Genomic DNA, 15,004 nt, shown 5'->3' on the forward strand with positions numbered 1-15,004 from the left:
TGAGTTTATAGGCATTTAAGAATTGTTTCTGTTTTGTTTTGAGAGTTAAAGTTCTGAAGTTTAGGGGGCAACACTGCACAGGGACTCACATTGCCTTTTCTTTAAAATTGAAATCCGTTTTGGGAAGGCTGTCCTCCAAATCCATCTGCTGTGGAGCAGACTTGGCACCTGAACAAAAGAAAATGTCTTATCCTTCAGCAATTTGATTAACCAGAACGGAAAGTTCAAAGCAGTTAGTATAATGAAATCTTCTTCCGCTCAGTAGCTTAAAAGGAAAAAAGGACAGCTGTTTGTCAATATCTGTGAGAGCTCCAGGTGCCCCTGCGCTCAAGTCCCTTACATAAGATGGCCCAGTCCTTCCCCACACATTCTATCATCTCCAGTCTCCAGAGAGCTGACACCCAATACAGTGTTACAATACTGTTACAGACTCAAACCCCATTCATTGTTTCTAATTCAAATAAAGGAATTGTCTAAGGGACAGAAAAGAACCTCTCTCTCACCTGTGTCTCACACCCTTTCTTCCCTTTATTTTATAAATATAGGGTATAATGTGCTGTGTCTTAAACTCGCACCACCAGGGTCAGAAGGAGGCTCCCAGCATGCAAGCTTCCCAACACCAAATACCCAGTCCATGGAAGGCAGATGTTTGAGAGCTGGGTAGTGGTGTCTGTGTACAGAACAGTTGTAATGTCTGTCTACACTGAAGCCACACAGACTTCACTCTTCCAGAGCAGGCTGTGTGTGTGTGTGTGTGTGTGTGTGTGTGTGTGTGTGTGTGTGTGTCTACAAAACAGAAACACCTTGTCCACAGCTTAAGGGAAACCATTGGGAGGCAGACAACAAGGCTGATAGGACAACTTTGTTGGTAAAGTGTGTGCTGTACAATCATAAGCCATCAACCTCGGGACATACAAACACACAGCACACTTGCACACCACACACACACATGAACCACATATATATGTACACCACACACCCACACACAAACCACACCCACATACATACACCACATATACACAAACTATACACACTGCAACACGTACATCATACATATACATCATACATATACACATGAACCACATATACATACATACACCACACACAAAAATCACATACCCTATACACATGCACACCATGCATACATATGAACCACACACACACATGAACCACACACATACAAATCACACACACTCCATATGTGCACACCATACACACACACATGCACCACAGACATACAAACCACACACACTGCACATATGCGCACCATACACACACAGGAACCACACACACATACTCCACACATGCAAACACCACACACACAAGCCACACACACTACACATATGCATACCACACGCACAGACATGTACCATATACATACACAAACCACACATACTGCACATACGCACACCACATACACTGCACACATGCATACATGCACACCATACACATACATACAACACACACATACATGCAACATACATACACACCCCACAAAGCAGTACACTTGGGTTATGAAGATTCTCAAAGTTTACTTTAATAAATGCACTGCATACTTTCCCAGTTGAAAACCTTGGCTGAAAACCACGAAGACTCTGAGAGCGCTCACAGCTACAGCCTCCTTCTCTTTGGTGAGAAGCCATGGGTGCCTTCCTCCTTCAGTGAGAAACTGGATCTCTACCTAAACATGGTTAGTGACAGAGAAGACGTTGACCCAGCATCGTCTTACTCTTCTCGGGTAGACAGTCTGGAGCAGCGGAGGAGTGAGGGCATTCCCGGAATTCCCAGAGACATCTCATCACCTGCCTCAGAAGGCTGAGCTCTCTCCAGCCTCAGGTGAGTGTTCTGGACTGCAAAGACCAAATCCAAAGCCAGTTTTATCCTGAGAACGAATGTGCAACAGGTCCCAGGAAGATCTTAGTGTCTTTTCTGTTGCTGTGATAAAATATCCTGTTATAGGATATTTGAACCTGTGTCTAGTTAGGGTGTGGCTCAGCCTTTCACACACCTTTAATCCCTCTGGCTGGAATACAGACACACCCTTAGTACTCACCTTTAATCCCAAACAATGAAGGTAAAGTTAGTTTGCAGAAGGAAGCAGCCATGTTTGAAAGTGATGTCTAATTGAGTGGCAAGAAAAAAATGGCAAATCAGGGAAAGATTTGACAGAATAGGATACGCCCAACTCTCACAAGGAGAGGAAAGGGAAGCTACTTAAGGGAGAAGCAGACAGGACCAGAAGAAGAGAGTCCAGTGCAGGATACAGTGGAGCTCATGGTGAGCAGAACAGTAGAGTTGAGAGGGAGAGTAGAGCAGCCGAGGGGAGAAGGGGGCAGTTCTACCCGGAGTTGTACAGAGACAGATTGAAGAAAGAACAAGCTAGACACAGGTAAAGACAGAACAAACAAGAGAATGAGAAGGAACCAGAAGATTAGAAAAGATTGCTAGAGTTAGTCTGAAGCCAAGCAGAGCAATTCAGAGGCTGAGAGAAAAGCCAGCTTGAATCAGTCAACTTGGAGAGGAGTTTGTGCCAGAACATCTGTAGAGTTCAGAAAGAACTAGAAAGGATGAGCTTCTTCCACAGGAGTCTCAGAGGCTGAAAAGAGACTGAGAACATTCTAGGCCAAGGTAAGACTGTACGGAGGCTAGAAGCTTCCAGGAGTAGGCCTCAGTTAGCAGACTGAGGCAGTAAACTTCCCAGACAACAATTGCAACAGAGAATAAAAGTTAATTTTACAATACCCTGGCAAAAAGCAACCACGAGAAGAGGTTATTATTAATATAGCACACAGCTCTGTATTATAGTTCAACATATCTGGGAAGTCAAGCCTGCAGGAACTTAAAACATCCAGTCACATCAGATCCATGATCAAAAGCAGACCGGAATGACCGCACATAGCGGTCAGTACTCGGCTACTTTTCTTTACTTTGATACAGTCCAGGGCCCCACACTAAGAAATGGTGCAGCCTGCTTCTAGGCTGAGTCTTTCCACATTAATTAAGGCAATCAAACAAAGCCTTGTGCAACCTGTTCTAGCCAATCCTGCCTGAAGTCTCTATCACAGCTAGTTGCCACTGAACCTGGCCCCAAAATCTGTAGACTGTTTACAGAATTCCTGTCTGGGGAATCATCTACCACCACAGAAACCAACACAGAACCCCAGTCAATCAGACTATAGAGAAAGTCTAGAACACCTCCAGAGTAGCTCCTGGGTCTCAAAAGGTGGCCCCTCCTTGTGTTAATAGATCCCAACAAACATCCAAATAGTAAAGCCATCAAAGTCCTCTGGCCTAGCTTAAGTAAGCAAGCTAATACCACAGCAGCACAGGGGAGCTTCACAGCGGTGCAGGCTCTGTGTCTCTCAACGGTGCTTTTGCCATTGTTTACACTACCACATTCCTAAAGGAATTTTAAATAACTTATTTCAAGAAAAGAGACTTCCCATCCTGGAGAGATGGCTCAGCAGCTAAAATCGCTTACTGATGCTTTATCAGAGAGCCTGAGTTCGGGTCCCAGAATCCACATTGGATGGCTTGAAATTCTAACTCCAGGAATTCTAACCCCCTCGTCTGACCTCTGAGAGCCACCTGCACACATATGCACATGGGCTTACATAAATAAATAAATCTCTTTTTAAAGATGTTTCTTCCTTTTAACCACGAAACCGTTAACAGTGAATTATAGTGAATATGACTTGAAAACAGACAACATAAATTCTTTTGAAACAGGGTTTTATTTTACTATGGTTACCTACATTGAACTGAGTTCCTTCTGAGCAATCTTGCATTCACACACACACACACACAGAGAGAGAGAGAGAGACAGAGGAGAGAGAGAGAGGGAGGGAGGGAGGGAGAGAGAGAGAGAGAGAGAGAGAGAGAGAGAGAGAGAGAGAGAGAGCACAAAGCTTCCTAGTATTTGCGGAGACTGTTTCTCGTAAGATGTAAGCATAAACCATGCAGTGATCCCGTCTCTTCAACAGGCTCTATATTGGATGGACATTAGGCCAAGACAGGCCACAGCACAAAAGTTCTCTGAGTCAAAAGCAAGGCAGGTATCAGCTACATGACGTTGTCTCACTGTGGGAATGAAACTGGCTTAGAAACAGGCAGGATGTAGGGAGTTTGATATGATTCAAGTTATACAGAAAAGTTCCGCTTACAGGGAAAAGTTCCTGCTTATTGCAGATAAGCCCCCAGCCAAAAAAAAAAAAAAAAAGAAAGAAAATTAAAATCATGTGGAACTGGTCCAACAAGATCAAATACTGCACTACATACCCACAAGGTGGACACGTGACCTACTGTCACTGAAGCTAAGCAATTCCCAGGCCACCGTTTCCATCCAATACATCTGTGTATCTCCTGTCTCCAAAGGGGGACGATTTACATAGATCAAAGGCAGTTGCTAAGCAGACACATGTACAAAAGAAAAATTAGAATGACTAATTAAAAACGAAGCCATTTGGTTTCCATTTCTCAAATCAACTGGCAGACTCCACAAAGTAGCAAGTCCTTTTTAAAAATATTGGAACTTAAACCTGGCGGTGGTGGCGCACGCCTTTAATCTCAGCTCTCGGGAGGCAGAGGCAGTCGGATCTCTGAGTTCAAGGCCAGCCTGGTCTACAGAGTAAGTTGCAGGACAGCCAGAAGCTGAACAGAGAAACCCTGTTTTAAAAAGCAAAGAAATGAGAAAGAAATGTCTGGCTTTCCCCAGAGGTTTCATGAGATTCTGCATGAAGTGTGGCATCTGGGTGAGAATCCTGCTGGCTTCTCCATTTGCCAATGTTGTTTCAGAGACTACAACATCCTGCCTTGGCTTGGGGCTTTTGGTTGTAGTCACTGTGTTTTCTCTTCACTGCTCAGCTTTGATTTCGTGGCTATTCTGCCTTCTGATGCCTATCTTAGTCCTTGTCCATCAGGGAAACAGCAGGAAGGCCAGTTCAGGCACATGATGACTTAGCTAGGCATGGCCTACTGAAGTCTGTCATCAGGCACTGAAGGAATATCTTTCTTTCTCCTTTCATTTTGCCTTGCAATAAACTTAACAAGAATCCTCAATTCAGGGTAAGTATATGCTCACAGTGCTTTATCCACTACAATGACTTGCAGTCTGGAAGAGCATGACCTTTCCCTGAAGAGGTATGGATCTCGTTTTTATTGTTATTACTTCGCTTTGTTTTCCATGTCTTGACACCACCACAGATCAATTAACGTAGCATCTAAGGAGAGAGCCAAAACCCAGTGTCATAAACACACAATAAGTTTTATCTAATATTTTTCCAAGTTGACCTAGTTAAATTGCTCATTGTGGGCTGCCTGTGGCCCTGACTCTCCTCCAGTGTATAGATCGAAGCCCTCACTTGCCAGTTCAACATTTTCTGGAGACAGAGAATTTGGAAAGAATTAAAAGGAATGAGTCACCGAGGGAGGTGCCCTTGTAGTGGGATCAGTGGTCTTGTAATGAGGTATTGTTCTCTCTTCCTCTACCATGTAAGATATTACAAGGACTTGGTCATCTCCATGCCAGGACAAGAGCCTCACCAGCCCCTGCCATGCTGCAACCCCCAGCCTGAGCCTCCCACCTCTGCAAAGTCCACTTCCCTTCTCCCTAAACAATCATCCATACTGAATTCTAGCAACTCTGGGAGATCTGGGCAACAGTCTTCATCACAGAGTGGGAGGTGGCCCAAACCACAAGAAGCTAAGACACAGCAAGCCTGGTGTTCTAGTTACATCTATCCCTTACAGCTAGGGTAAAGTATCTGATAAAGCAGCTTAAAGAGAGATGTGTTTGTGTTGCATATGTTTTGATGGCAAGATGACAGGTGGCAGGAACTGGTGACTGGTCCATTCTCTCCAAAGTTGGGAAGCAGCCTGGAGGATGGCTGGTACTCTGCTCTTCCTTGTTTTTATTCTGTCTGGGCTCCCAACCATGTGCTTCCTACCTTCATGGTCATCTCTCCTCATCACCTAAATATCTCTGAAGATGCTCCCCAAAGACATACCCAGACATTTGTTCCCTATGTGATGGTAAAACCCACCAAGGTGATTAACCTGACACTAGACTGGGACACTAGTCATCCTATGCATTGGTGATGGTCATCCTATTAGGACCACCAATATAATGAAGAGTTTGGTGAAAATTTCCTAGGCAGATGTGTACTAAACAATAGCAATCATTCAAAAAGTCAATGGGGATGTATCATTTATGAGTTGAATTAACTCTGGGTAATTAAATATGAGACTAAAGGCTTAAAGAACTAGGGGCTCACTTATCTCTTGTAACAAGCCTGCAGCTAGCTCAGCATGTCTTGGAGGAAACTCAAGCTCTTTCCACACTGTGGTGGTTTGAGTGAGAATGGCCCCCATAGGTTCATAGATTTGAATGCTAGGTTACCAGGAAGTTTCATTATTTAAAAGGATTGGGAGGTGTGGCCATCTTGGAGGAAGTGTGTCACTGGAGGCGGGCTTTGAGGTTTTTAAAAGCCCAAGCCAGGCCCATTGTCTCTCTTTTCCTACTGCCTGAAGAGCTGGATGTTGAACTCTCAGCTATTTCTGTCAACATGCCATCAGGCTCACAGTAATCAATGTGACGTCATTCCTAAAATTTGTTCTTTGTATTTATCTATAAATCAAGGCCAGGTCTGTTCAGTTCAGTATTCGGTAGATGCCGACTTTTGTTTAGGAGTAAAGCTCAGCACAGTGGCTTGAAATTAAGACATCTTTCTCATTTGAATAAAAAAAGAGAAAAGAATGCACTAAACCTTTGAAACTGTGAGAAAATCCCAGTTAAATCTTTCTTCTAGAAGAGATGCCATGGTCATGGTGTCATCTCACAGGAATAAAACACTAAGACACACACCAGAAGTAATGTTTTCTGGTGCATAACAAAAGTACACAATGCCTAGATGAAAATTTTTAGTACCAGTATGTCATCCACCATATTCATGGTAATAAGGAAATTTGGCTCTAGTTTTTTTAACATAATATTTTTATTGCTTCTTCAGGAATTTCACATCATGCACCCAAGAACACTTATTTCCCAGACTTCCATGTCCACTCCTGCAGCTCTTGTGACCTCCCTCCCCAAAATTTTAAATTAAAATAAATAAATAAATAAATAAAATAAAAACAAGTCCAGTTTGTGTTATCTATACAGTCACTGGAGCATGGTCAAATGCTCAGTGGCCGGCCCCTTAAATAGGACAGAGTCCTTCCCCTCCCACACCCCTGCCAGAAGCCATCATTGTGGAGAGCTACACTTCAGCGTCCTTATCACAACCTTTAAGAGTTCTCTTTGATGGCTTCCTGTTTATTTTAGGCTGTTACTTTTAGGGGGATGGGGGAGGTTTGGGGTAGGGGTAGAGGTTGTCACAGAAGTCTTCAATGTCCCTCTTTCTCAACTTTGGGTCTGTATAGAAGTTGGACCTGGTTCTTCCTTCCTGCCCCATGCTTCCCAGAAATAAGACTTAGACTCAAAATACCTTGGTCATATAGGTAAGCTTTTCTCTTATATCATAACTTAAATTATCCCTACCTTCTGTCATGTGTCTGGTAACCTGTGCTCAGGTGCCATGCATCACATCTTCCCTAGTGACTCCTCCCTACCTGGCTCTATCCCAGAATCCTTTCTGCCTCCCGGATGTCCCATCATCTATTCTACCCTTTCCTATAGGCCATAGTTATTTTTAATTGACAGATGATGCACCCATACAATATATAAGGTATTCTCTCTACAGGTCTGCAGTCATTGATATCATTGCAAAAGTATCTTCCTTGCTCTTTACAGTCAGTGGGAACACGGATTGTGGGCTTCAACATGGTTTCTGGTGTCAGCACAGACCATGAACGTGGCCCTGGCTACAGGAGGACCATGGACCCAAACAAGGCCTTCTGAGGTAGCACAGATTATAGGCATCAACATGGATATTCAGGTTGAAGCACAGAGCACAGACATCCACATGGCACTCAGTGATAACACGGGCCACGCACATCAACACAGACCCCAGCTGCAGTAAGATATCAGACCCAGACATGGACCTCGGCACAGCATGGATCTGGACATCACTATGGCTGGCAGCGCAGGCCACTCAGATCAATATGACTCCTGGTAGCGGTTTGGTTCATGAACGTAGACATGGCTTTAGACTGTAACCAATCCACAGACATTTATTTGTAAGGCTTTTATTTGGTGATAACACAGGCTACAAACATCAACACAGACTCTAGCTGCAGTAAGATTATGGAATGGACCCACACTTGGAGACAACATGGATCTCGGACATCAACATGGCCCCAGGTGGCTATACTGGACACTCACATCAACCTGGTCCTGGGCAGCAGCACAGCTTAGAAAGGCCTTAGGTGGTGTCACAAGCCTCATCAAGTCCACTGACTCACATATGGCCCTCAGTAGCAGCACAGACCAGGGACATCAACACAGCCCCAACAACTGCATGGGCCACTCCCTTCAACATGGCCCCTGGCCTGCAACATGGCTCTTGGCAGTGGCACCAATCTCAGTTATCCAAATGGGCTTAGATAGTAACGTGGGCAGCAGATATGAACATGACCCTAGCTATATCAGAAACACTGACCATTGATCATGTCCATGGCTCTCAGTGATCCACTGACCATGGACCTCAATATGGCCTAAGTAGCTACACAGGCCATTCACATCCATATTTCCCCATTGCCTCTGATCCCCTACCCCCAACTCCTCACTCCCCACCCCTACCTCTGGCCAAACCAGCAAAGCCCAAGGACATCACCAGGGCTTCAGTCAGTGGCACAGAGAGAATGAGTGGGTCTCTGCCCACGTGGGTCTCCGGCTTCATCACGGCCTGGGGCAGCAGTATGGACCATAGACACCAGCGTGGCCTCCAATGGCATCAGGGACTTTGGTGGACTTTCAAGAAGTTCCAATCTGAAAAGGGAACCATTTCTCATCTTAGGCCTCCATTGTTGCCCAGAGCCAGGGCAATCCAGCAACTGGGTGGCACCCTGCCAGTCCTACTGGCCACATCAGACATCAGTACCTCAAAGCCATGCCCCAATACCACAAAACAAAGTTCCCAGCAGAACGAATACCCCCTCCAATAAAAATGCTTTCCTTTTAGTGAGCTGTGGGCTTTTTCTTTGAGAAGTCCTCCCCAGGCACTTCCAGGTGTGTCACGTGAAACTTTTTCATGGGCCTATCTTGATGCAAGAAAGTCCAGAAAATGGGTTGTTGGAATCTTCCTTAACAGAAAAAGAAGGGTTGCAACTGCTTTTTGGAAGCTAAACCCAGTAACTGCTAGGGAACTATTTCCATGTGCAATAACTACAATATGTTTGGTATGGAGGGAGCTGCACAGGTACCCATGTGTCGCAGCCACAGATCAATGTCCTGTCTTCCTTGATTTCCACCTTATTCATTGAGACCAGGTGTCTCATTGAGCCCGGAGCTTAGTTATGTGGCTAGCCTGGCAAGCCAGCAAGTCCTCAGGTCTACCCACTCCACCACCACCACTGGGATTACACACTGGGATTACACACACACACACACACACACCTGGCTTTCAGGTAGGCGCTAGAGATCTGAACTCAGGTTCTAATGCTTGTGAGGCAAATATTTGATTCACAGAGCTATCTCCCTCCTGGCCCCAGGCATATTTCTAAAACTTTATATATGGTACAGTTACCCTCCCCCAGCATCGTGTTCTCCAGAGGGAGAATGTAGCAGGGGGGAAGGATGGTAGGAGCGCTGGACCAGCACTTGTGTCACTATTTAGGAACATTAGAAATACCGGATCTCAAACCTTACTCTGAACAGTTTGAATCAGACTTGCACTTTCTCTCCAGGTTTCTGATGAGAAGATATAGCCTAAAACCCTGGTTCACATGTGGGTGCTATCAGAATAACCCAGGGAACCTGGAAACTATAAATAAATAAATAAATAAATAAACAACAAACAAACAAACAAATAGGATTTGATTAGCTTGGGCTGTGGTACAGCCTGAGTACTGGATTTTTTTCAAAGCTCCCTCAAACGATTCTAATCACTCATGAACGATGGGCCTAACATGTGGTTCTCAGCTCTAACGGTCCTATAAAGCTCCTGGGGGCGGGGGAACAGAGGGACGGGGTTCTAAAATAGCAATTCTTGGAACCACGTGGAGAAGTTAAATTAGGACGAGGAGGTGGGTGAGCAGGTGCATCAGGGGCAGCAGTATTTTTGAGAAGCCCTCAGATGTGTCTTCTGAGAAAGCACCACTCGCGGAAGAGGAAGTGAAAGGCGCGCATCCTTTGGCGCAGTGGTTTGTGGGTAGACGAGAGACTGTGATCTTGGATGGGTTGAAGACCCTGCAGAGTTAGGAGGGCTGAGTGGAGCAGAAAGAACTGGGGCGAAGGAGATGTGTGCTGTGATCTCTGTGTGGATTAGGGGGTAGAGTACCAGTACCTAGCAACCAATGCTGGAAACTGGAGGGCGTCCACAAGCAGGGACTCTGAATTGTTCTCTGAGCACAGGCTGAAGAAGCAGGAGGTTGAAGAAGGGACTGGAATGTGGGTTCTCTGTTTCAGTGTTCTGAGCTATTTTTGGTCTTCAAGAGATATGCTCAGAACCCACACCTTCCTGTCTGAGTTCGGGATGGGCCTCCTGAACAACTGTACATAAGTGCCCACCAGTCAAGGGCAAGGTGACCTACACGTCTCTAGAAAACCCCGGTTTTAAAAAGCTTTGGTGAGGTTTGGCCAGCCAGGAAGAACTTTCATGACCCGGCAAGGGCGGAAGAGACCAGCCTGCACCAATCACCAACTACTCAATGGCAATCAGGGTGATAAGAATGTTCTTGTTAGCCCACAGGTACCAGGGAACACTGGTCTTATATAAACTTTCCTTTTCCTTCTCCTTCACCATTGCAAGATCACCTACCTGAGAACCACATTGTACTTTGTAGGCTGAATCAGTCTGGGCAGAGAACATTCATTCCAACCACTCTGTGCCTATGCCAAATCAGCTGTTGAGGATTTTCGTTATCATCTAAGATAGCTGCTATGCCTGTCCCTTCTGCGCCTATATCATGTGTTAGGTGGGGACAGAGGGAAGGAGAGGAAATCTGAAACACTGCCCACTTTCCTAAGTTACAGATTAAATATGTTACATCTCAGGCCAGTTATACACAGAACACAGAAGCTATAGGTTGTCTGCACATGTAAGAAAAGGGGGAACATCCCATGACCACTGAGCATGTAATGGTAATCTGCTTCCTCTAGAAAGTTCTTATCTACATACAAAACATGCATTCATAATTCCATGTATATATTCAACTGTCTCTTGTCGATTAATCTGATCTCAGTTCCTCAAGCATGCATTTCTCTCCACTTAAAAATGAAAAGTGGAATCCAGAAAATTGTAAGTATGTGGAAATTTTCTGGGAAAGCAAGACATATGCCCAAGAAGAACCATTGACTGACATCATCAGATGGAGCCAGATAGCATAGTAACCCATAGTTGTGCACAAAAATAACAAATTAGCCAACAATCCTCAGAGGAAAGATGTTTACCAGCCTGGCTCCCTTTCTGGAAGATGAAGATTTGAATGATCCCATTACTCTTGTCTCTTTGGATTATCTTGTAAATGTTTCTTTCCTCAGCTTTATTCTGGCCTCTGTGATGCAGGTGAATAAATAAACAAAATCCCTCCACTTCCCCCTGTTAGAATTTCAGGGACAGAGAGTGAATCACAGACAAAAGACAACATACACACACACACACACACACAACACACACCCTTGTGCAAAAGTAAAAAAATAGAATTTGTTTCTATGCTGTGCAGGAAAAGAAGGGAGTGACTATCCAGAGCAGAGCTATAATTAACACTGTATAGACAGACAGTCAAGGCTATAATTGACCAGAGTGTCAAATCTATGCAGTGTCTAATCTATGTCATGTCTATTGCTCCTCCAAGATGTATGTATTAGCATCCTCCAAGATGTTAAGTACTGACATGAGATAGGAGACTGCAGTGTCCACCTTTCTTCTGGGAGAAGCAGAAATGGAGGCATCTGGAGGAACAAGAATGCTTCCCCACTCAGCCTGAACTTCACAGGCAGAATCTAGCATCTTTTCAACGTCAGCACCATAGATTTCTGAGCTGTATAGTTCTGTGCTACGTGTGAAGCAACTGTGCACCATCTGGCTTAAAAGCATCACTTGTTTAAATGCACCTATTCTTTCTCCCTACTCCCTGCTACACTCGCCTCCTTCCTGGGGGTGATCACTGAGAATGCCTGCCTGAATTGTACTTTTGTTTTCTTCTGTTTGATGACTTCTTGTTCTGAGTCTAGCATAGGGGGCTGAGATGGCTCCCTAAAAAATAAAGAATAGAGATGGCTCGATTCTTTAGCAAAGAATCAACTTTAGTTCTCATTACCCATGAAAGCAACTCACAACCATCTGTAACTGCTGTTCCAGGGGAGCCTATGCCCTCTTCTGGCCTCCACAGGAACTGCACATTTATGGTGCACATGCATACGTATAGGCAACACATCCATACACATAAAATAAAAATAAATAAGTTTTCTGGTTAAAAAAAAAAAAAAGGAAGAAGCATGAAATCATCCTGGCTAGCAGAGAGATATGAATTCCCCACTCTCTCTTTCCCTGTCACCAGCCAGGTGTGAGGGCTTAGAGGTGGAACAAAACTAACATGCCTGTCATAGAGCCTATGCTGGCTGCAAGGGGCTGTTGGCATCCAGCCCTCCTCTCTGCTGCCAAGCACAGGGGCTGCTGAGTGCCTCTCATCAACACCTAGGATCTGACTATAGGCACACAAGGCAGGGGGGAATAGGAGGACCTACATGACGGCTAAAGTTGTGTTGTTACATTTAAATCATGGTGCTCAGGAGATCTATAAAACAAAAATGCCTTTAACCTGTAAGCCCCACTTGCCCAAATAACTTTCTGGGATGCTGGAGGCTATTATTCATGTAAAATAACAAGCCACACGTTTTCATTTCTGTAAACAATCTTGGTTGCCTCATCTGCACAGGGTGGGCATGAGCACACATAGACAGGAAGTATGTAAGCAGGAAGAATATCAGGATTTATGTTACCCCTGTTGGATGAAGTCAGATATGTAGCCTTGTGGAGTTTGCCTGTATACGCTTCTGGCCAATGTAATTCAGTGCCATACTCTGGGAATGCCAGTTATGGACCTGGCCAGTGTCCATCCTGGTCAGTATTTTATAAGGCTTGCTTCAAATTTGACTCAAAAACTGTAGTTATCTTATTCTTGCCTAGTGGAATTAGCATCTACACCAGAAGAGAAGACCTGACAGTGTGTGTCGAAAGGGTTTGGCTGGGTGTACATATTAATGAGTTATCTCCACAGTAGCCAGAATGAGATTCCTGTATGCAGCCAATGAGTGTGACCTGGCAGGCATATTACTATGTTCCTAAATCCAGTTCTGCTCAGAGCTGCTGCTGCTGCTGCTGCTGCTGCTGCTGCTGCTGCTGCTGCTGCTGCTGCTGCTGCTGCTTCTCCTTCTCCTCCTCCTCCTCCTCCTTCTTTTCTTCCTCCTTCTCCTCCTCCTGTTCTTCCTCTTCTTCCTCCCCCTCCTCCTCCTCTTCCTCTTTCTCCTCTTCTTCCTCCCCTCCTCCTCCTCTTCCTCTTTCTCCTCTTCTTCCTCCCCTCCTCCTCCTCTTCCTCTTTCTCCTCTTCTTCCTCCCCTCCTCCTCCTCTTCCTCCTCCTTCTTCCTCTTCTTCTTCTTGCCTCAAATCCTTCAGAAGTCTAAAAAAGACTTTTTACTCCTTGGAATAATATTTTTAAAGTGTAACATACAAACCTGCAGATCTAGAAAGGGGACCAAATACACTGGAATAAAGCTATCAAAACATCTTAAAGCTAATGTATGTTTTAAGCTATGTCTGTTCATACTATGTTAAATATGATCTTGTGGCAGTTCTGACATACATTATGATTGGTATAGCATGACTATAAACATTAAATATTTATATGAATATAAAATCTCGAGGAAGCCAGCATAACTCCCACATGACTTGAAAATAATTATCTTTGTATTTTTCAGCTGTCACCTGGTTATTACAGTCCTAATATCTTTTTTTTTTCAGCCGTGCATGTGTGTGCTTATGAGTGTGTAGACCCAAAGATAACAATGGGTGTCTTTCCTCAGGTGTCATCCATTCACCTTGGTTTTTGAGATGGAACCTCTCACTAGTAGATTAGGCCAGAGGTTAGAAAGCCTCCAGAGTCACCAGTTTCTGTCTCTGTCTGCCTGAACACTGAGATTACAAGCATATTCCCACCACACAGCTTTTTCACAAGAGTTCTGGGATGGAACTCTGGTCCTCTTGTTGGCATGACAACGACTGATCTATCTCCCAGTCCCTCCACAGTTGTCTAGTTGCACTTTAGCAGCCACTCCTGAGGAAGAAACACTGTAGACATCTATACGCTGGGATTTTTACTTCTCTTCCAACAAACTGTGCAGCCTGAAGAGTGAAAACTGCTGAGATGAATGTAGAGTGACACAAACCCTTGGGTCTGGAGAAAGACCTCATCAGGCTGAAGTCAGTTCTCCAAAAGGAACTGGGAAATCTGCCTCTTGTTCAAACCCACACACACACACACACACTCACACTCATTATCAGTGTTGTCTTTGTCGCCGTCTTTCTGAAGCCCTGAAAAGACTGTCATTACACCTCAAGGTTGCTAATATTGGAACGATGTTTCCATGGAAACTTGCCTCAAGGCAGATACACAGAAAGAGTACAAGAGTAGTACAGCCAGAGGATACGGATCATTTATTAAAGGAAAAGGAAGCATTTTTGTTAGCTTTTGTTTTGTGTGGGAATAAAGGATTGTGACACTCTAGGACCGGGCTCCTAAAATCATACCCACATTGCCCAGGATGAAATTTAAATCAAATTAGAATAATTCCTCTGAATGTCACAAAAGGTGGAGAGAGGTTGTTGCTGGAGGACTCAGGGTGAGGAA

This window comes from Arvicanthis niloticus, chromosome 7, assembly GCF_011762505.2.
Source record: "Arvicanthis niloticus isolate mArvNil1 chromosome 7, mArvNil1.pat.X, whole genome shotgun sequence".
Lineage (NCBI taxonomy): Eukaryota > Metazoa > Chordata > Mammalia > Rodentia > Muridae > Arvicanthis > Arvicanthis niloticus.